We start from the raw sequence: 7,235 nt of genomic DNA, 5'->3' as shown, positions 1-7,235 counted from the left end.
TGTAATGGAAACAGACCTCCTGCTGTCTGCAGGTGGAAACATGGTTAACTGCCGCTTATCCAGTTATTATTATCATCATAGTCAGAGTCGCCTGTTGTCAGCCGCTCTTATGTAATTACTTTGGCTTTTAATGCTATTTTTAAACTTTGGTTTTGTACAGTATTTCTTAAGCTTTTCGCAGAAGATTGTTTCATGCTTTTGCTTTGTTGACGTCACTTTAGTTTGCTTTCCACAAGATTTCCGGTCAGTATTGTTATGTTTAGTTTAAATTGTTTAATTAAGTTTAATTCTAAATACATTGCAGTTGCAATGCATGCAGAAAAGGACACATTTTATATGATGAACGTGTTTTATTTATGAATTACTTTTTTAATTAATTTGTTGTAATTTGTATTATTTTTATTGTTTTAATGTTTTTGAACGGGATTATTGCAATTACTTTTTTAACTGCTTCAGTTGAGTCTATAAAATATGAGATAATTTGTTAATTTGTATGACATGAGAACGGTAATTCAGGTAATCCATCGGCCATGTCGTGCAAGTCAAGGGAGCAGGCAAACAAGTCCTTCGAGACCCGCCATCTATCCTTCATCAATGGTCAGAGCATTTCTCTGGCATCTGTAATGAAGAGTTCCCGCACCCACAAATTCAAAGCCCTCCATCCGCCCTTGGCCCAGTCCCCCGGATCATGATTGCAGATGTGAAGCTGGCCATTGAGAAGATGAAAAGAGGCAAAGCAACTGGCCCCAACGATATACTGATTGAGGCCTGGAAGATTCTCGGGGACCGCGGAGTAACCTTCCTCATCGACCTGTTCAACCAAATTGTGGTCGAGAACAAGCCTCCCCACGCCTGGACAACCAGCACAACTGTGTCCATTTGGAAGGGCAAGGGGGATGTCAGCGAGTGTGCAAACTACTGGCCAATACGACTGTTGTGTCATGCAATGAAGATCTTCGAGCGAGTGCTGGACCATCGCCCCCGAAGCCTTGTCGACATCAAGCCAAACCAATGTGGTTTTGTGAAGGGATGTGGCACCACTGACGCCATTCATGCTGCTCGACTGCTGATGGAGAAGCATCGAGAGAAGTACAAGACAGTGCACATGGCCTTCCTGTGCCTGGAGAAATCATTTGACCGGGTCCCCCACAATCTCATCTGGCGAGCACTGAGGTTCCATGGCATCCCAGAAGATTATGTAAAGTGGGTCGAACTACTGTATCACAACACTTCAAGCATGGTCAGATGCCCAGCCGCGACATCGCCACCCTTCAACATCACTGTTGGCGTCAACCAAGGATCGGCCCTCTTGCCCCTGCTGTTCATCCTCTGTATGGACACGATGACAGCCGACCTCCAAAGACCACACCCCTGGACGCTCTCTACGCTGACGACATCGCCCTCGTGGACATAATGTGCATAGACCTCGAGGAGCAAGCACAACAATGGTACAGCTGGCTCAGTTATAGCGGGCTCAAAATCAACATTGCCAAAACAGAGTACCTTAAAACAGAGTGAAAACAGAGCCCCCAAACCAATGGCACCATCCGCATTGACGGCCAGGAGTTGAAGAAGACAGCCCAATTCAAATATCTCGGGTCCCTGGTTACGTCAGATGGCGACACCATCCCCAACGTGTGGGCAAGAACCAATGGGGCGTGGCTCAAGTGGAGACAGGTCACCAGAGTCCTGTGTGATAAGAGAATCCCAGAATATCTCAAGGCAAAGGTCGTCCAGTTGCCCCCTATGGCGCTGAATGCTGGATCACGCCCAAGAATCATGAGTCGGCCCTCCACGTGATGGAAATGAAGATGCTCCGGTGGATGCTTGGGCTGACCCTCCACGACCACGCAATGAATGAGGCCGTCAGGCGACGACTCCGAGTAGCCGCAATAATGGAGAAGATGAGGGAAGCCCGCCTGAGACGGTACAGCCACACCATGCACAGTGACGAGGACTCCGTGGCAAGAACAGAGCTCCGTTTCGATCCTGGAGGCCGCCGGCCGCGAGGAAGACCCAAGAAGCGGTGGATGGACTCCGTCACGGAGGTTATGAGAGCTGTGTAAATAAAAGTGGAAATTTAAAGCGTAACTTACAATGTTTTATTAAATTGTGATGACATTAAATACAAATTCAGTAGTATTAAAAATATCAGGTTAACTGACCCACACGGGGACATGATACTGACGTGCGGTGCAAATGAGCGGTAAAAACCTGATCACGCATTCCCTTGTTTTGTATTTTTTGGGGGGGGTTTTTTGGTGGGGGGTGCCGCCCCTGGCAAGGTGCCACCCTATTTACAATAATTGCTTTTAAAAACATGCAAATATGAACAATAATAATAATAAAAATTAATACAGCAAACCACTTAAATATATTTACTGATCTATAAAATATCAGATCATGTCTTCTTTTGTTCTTTTATGATAAAGCAAGAGTAGCCTAGTTCAGGTATTTAAAAAAAAAAATATATATATATATATATATATATATATATATATATATAAATGCAGTTAGTCAATGTTTTTTAGATTAGATTTCCTTTTTTATCATTCTGGAAATCATGTAATATGTTGCCATTACCTTAATTAAGGATTACCGGTAATTCATGTTTAATGACTTTTCAGCCGACATTGTATGTAACAAACTAAACTTAAGGACTGTTTTATTTGATGTGACCCTCGGGTCAGAACACAACACAGAGTGAGTCATCTGATTTATGCATTGTAGTCCTCATGGGGCATCGTAATAGAATGGCCGAGCTCTCCACGAATCACAGTGGCATGTAAGAAATAGGTTTTTGGATGTTGGGTCAACAACTGCTCAAAGCTACTCAGAAAATAACCAACGGTTCAATCACCCACGATGGAAAGAATTCATGAGAGGACAATCGCTTTCACTTTTCCAACAAAAACAAATATATCTGGACCACCTACTGGGGATTTTGACAACCGGATTTTCAGAAGCGAGCTGACGAAGACAGTTTATAAGAGAAAAACTCTCTGCTACTGTTCTTGATCAATAGATTTGTCTGATTTTCCAATTAAAACATATCATTAATGAAAAAATGTGTTTGAAGTATTTTTCTTGCTTTAAACATAAAGGTCTCTAAAACAAAACAAAACTTCCAAAAGAGCCAGATAAAATATTCATATTCCAGATAAATTATCTACAAAATCTTAAAGATATTGTTCACCCATAAATGTAAGTTCTGTCATCATTTACTCACCATAATGTCATTCCAAAACTATATGAAACTTAAATATCATCTATCCATTTAATATCTTATGCAATTTTGCTTTTTCTCAGGTAATTTGATGATTTTTATGGTCTTGTTCACCTCAGAATTAAAATGTGTCATTTACTCATGCTGTTCCAAACACTGATTTATTTTTCTTCATGAAACACAAAAGATGCGTTCTTCCCCACATGACTTCAGAAAGGGCTTCTTTAAAGAAACTGTTGTTTGTTTGTATGTTTGGATGCATATCGTGGCCTCTTTTTCAAAAAATGTCTTCTTTCATGTTTCAGGGAAGAAGAAAAGATGCGGTTGGAACAAAATGGAAAAAAGTAAATCATTTATTTTGTTGGGGGAACTATTCCTTTAAGGATGCAGATATATATTTTTAATCCAAAACAAGACTAAGATTAAGATATTATTATTAGTTTTTTTTATTTAATATTATGATTTTATAAATAACATTCTATTTTCATGATTTTACAAGGATACATGGGGTTTGTACATAAAAACTCAAAATACGTTTTAATTGCAGTGCATATAGAAAATAACTTTATATGCAACATTTGTTCTAGTTACGAATTTAGAATAAATTTTCAGTTGTTGTCTTTTCTAATTTTACTTCTTATTGTTCATGTTCTTATGTTTTTAAATATAATTATAATTTTTTTAAAACGGCTTCACTTATAAAACAAGTCTAAAATTATGTAAATTTGAATTTACTTATTTAGCAGATGCTTTTTTTCTCATTTATTTATTTAGCAGATGCTAACAGATGAGGAATACAACAACTAAAGGAATAGTTTACCCAAAACTTGGGTAAATTTTTCACTGGAGAAATCTACATTTTGGATAGAGGACTCTTATTTTAGCCGATGCAACAGTCTGAATTTAAAGCATATTAATGGTTGATTTGTATCTTACAAGCACTTAGCTTTTCCCGTCACAAGATGTTAATTGATGGACTGGAGTGGTGTGGATTATTGGTGGATTATTGTGATGTTTGACGGCACCCATTCACTGCAGAGGATCCATTGGAGAGCAAGTGATGTAATGCTACATTTCTCCAAATTTGTTCCCATGAAGAAACAAACTCATCTACATCTTGGATGGTCTGAGGGTGAGTACATTTTCAGCTAATTTTCATTTCTGAGTGAACTATTCCATCCAAGTTCATCATTTTTGAGCCCAATCAGAACAGCCAGGAATCACCATCACAGTGACCTTCTCCACCACGGAGACAAAAAGCACAGTCCAGACCGAATGCATCTAGCTGGAAGGAGTCGTAGCAGCAGCGCATGTGTTAAGTGTGTGTGTGTTGGCTGGACTGGTCCCAGCTGCACCGGGTCATGGCACCAACTCGGATAAGACTCAAATTCCTCCAGGCTATTTGTCCCAGCCTGTTACCATATGCATTCAACTCATTCCCTGGGGTCCGTCCCACATGGTGCCGTCGTGGCATGCAGGCTCAGAGGTTGAAGAGGACATGCTGGCTTCTCTGGTCACGCTGATATTTGTGTCGCCTGCTGACAGTTGGCCTCGCACGCACGCACACACACAGTGCCATTGTGTCGGGCCGGAGATGCAGACTGACACGGCTTCGCTACGCATCTGGCATCAAGGTGGGTGACAAAGAATTCAAAGCACCTTCGAAAATCCACACAGTCTGTCCTTCCAGGTTAAATGTGGGAGACATCGATTGTGTTCGGAATGAATAATAGTGTACCGCTTACTACATACTGCACTAACACTGCCTAATTTTTTAAAAAAGACAAATGTTTTAAACAGTAGTATCCTACATTGTTGCAGATTGCATGTTTATAAGGATAAAATAATCCGTTTGGCAAAAGGAGATGTTTTTTACAAAAGGAGAATTTCTATTTTCACACAATACTCTGTAAAAAAAAAAATTTTTGAATATACATTAGTCAAGCTCGCATCAGCTGACTCTCAGCTGATCCCCATCTACCTATAGGAATAGGTAGACACCTATCTAAGCATTCATATATAAGATCCCTCAGTATTATCAGCAGTTTTTGCATTGCTCAATAGCTAATTACCCTCCTCCATCCCCAGCTCCACCTCTGTCAGTCAGGATTCAGCCTTCTGATTATCCTTTGAATCAGACTTATTCTAAAATGTGTACATAAAATTATTAAACTTTAACGATATCTGCAATACATTTATGTTGGTTCTGTTCTGTTTACCCTGGGGGGTTATTGCTGCTCTCCGTGCTCTCATTCATGCTAGGCTGCATGGATGCACAGGGAGTTCTTGCCCAGAACAGAACCATACAGCCAAGCCAAACTGTATGCTAATTGTCAATCATCTTTGACAATAGTGGTCCTGACAGAAATAGTATTTCAGTGTTTTTACTTCAAAATGTCATGTCTAATTCAATGTGTTTTTTTGTGTGTAAAATTTACAAGCAATTTCTGAGTGAAAATATTTTCAAAGTAAATCCTACACCATTTGTTTTTCAGTGTATTGTGTTTTGGAAGAAAGAAAATGACAGGGTTGGAACTATATATATTATAATAAAATAAATGTAAAAACTAATTTTTTTGGACAACCCTTTAATCTCATTTGTTCATGCAAATATTAAAACAATTCAATTTTTGACTGGACACATGGATCATGTAATTAACAACATAGCATACTTCTGTATGAAACAGTGATTGTTGCCTAATGCATTCTGTTTCAATTAGGCCACCTTAAAGTAGTATGCACTATGCTGTGCAGTATGCAGGGAGCAGTCGGTTAGTATTTTATCCCAAACATGCATGCACATACTGTATTTAAACTCGTTTGTGCATGCAAATATTAAAACATGATGCAATATTTGACACGTAGTATGGACTATACAGTATTGTATATGCTGTGTAGTATGCAGTGAGTAGTAGGTTAGTGATGCATCCCAAACATGCATGCACGTGCTGTATTTAAACTCATTTATGCATGCAAATATTAAAACATAAAACTTCCAAAAGTTACATTTTTACACAAATTTTGATTAAAACGGCAAAAATAACTCTGCATTATACAGTATATTCTGTACAGTTTGCACTGAGCATTTGCATTGCATCGCAAACATGCACTCAGAACATTTGCATATTATGCACAGTGTAATACAGTAGTTAAAGTGTTAGTATGCTCTTTCCACACAGCCAAAAAATCATTGAGGACCAGCCCAAAACTACAGCCAATACTCTGACCCAACCAGCTTTGAGTCTGGCTCACTGCATTATTTAGCAAGCCTAAACAATACAAAGTGTTTTCTTTTTGTTCCTGCTCTTTCTTCCACTTGACATCCCATGGAAAATGCAGAGACCTTGAGAGCTATAGTGGTTTGTAAGTATGGCGCGAGCTAGTGCTATCTGGATCAGTCTTTGTGAAAGCAAGTGCTCGTACAATACACTCTGTCATCAGCTTTTTCTGCTCAATGTCAAAAGCACTTGTTCAGCTGGCTACATTTCCACAAATCGAAATTGATTTTGTGTGTACCATGCCGTTGCCATAGCAATCGTGACAAAAGGAAAGCAAAGTTTTTTATTTGCTTTTTCTATTTCTAATATAAAAATAAATACCCAGTGGCTGTGCTGTGAGCCTCACATACATGACGTCTTGCATATATTGCACGCATGATGAATGTGTCCATGTCTCCTCGTGGGACATCTGCAAACATTCGATAGTCCCAGCATTGTGTTGATCCCTCATTGTTTCCTCTTTTCACGTAAACTCTTATGTTATCTTCACATCTGCTGAACCCAAGGCTGCCGCTCTCAATATACTGTGGTTAGTTTCCAGGCCACTATTACTGTATGACAAATATAAACAGGAATTAATTTTCCCCTGCAGACCACTGCTAGATTAAATCGCTGATTAGCTAGTCACTTGTTCTCGCCTGCTTTTATTACATTAATGACAAGGGAATTAATTTTGTTTTATTGTGTTGATGACACAAGGGACATTAATTAGGCATTCGGAGGTGGGAGAA

At 39.4% G+C, this 7,235-nt stretch overlaps 1 pseudogene; it reads left to right on the top strand.

Annotated features, from left to right (window-relative positions):
* The first annotated feature begins 721 nt into the window (after window positions 1-721).
* Window positions 722-2,066, top strand: LOC107560270 (uncharacterized; annotated as a pseudogene).
* Window positions 2,067-7,235: the final 5,169 nt, after the last annotated feature.

Source organism: Sinocyclocheilus grahami, unplaced genomic scaffold (genome assembly GCF_001515645.1).
Source record: "Sinocyclocheilus grahami isolate Dianchi unplaced genomic scaffold, SAMN03320097.WGS_v1.1 scaffold717.1, whole genome shotgun sequence".
In the NCBI taxonomy this organism is placed as follows: Eukaryota; Metazoa; Chordata; class Actinopteri; order Cypriniformes; family Cyprinidae; genus Sinocyclocheilus; species Sinocyclocheilus grahami.
The sequence above is the reverse complement of the archived record's forward strand: the minus strand, read 5'-3'. Positions and strand labels throughout refer to the sequence as shown.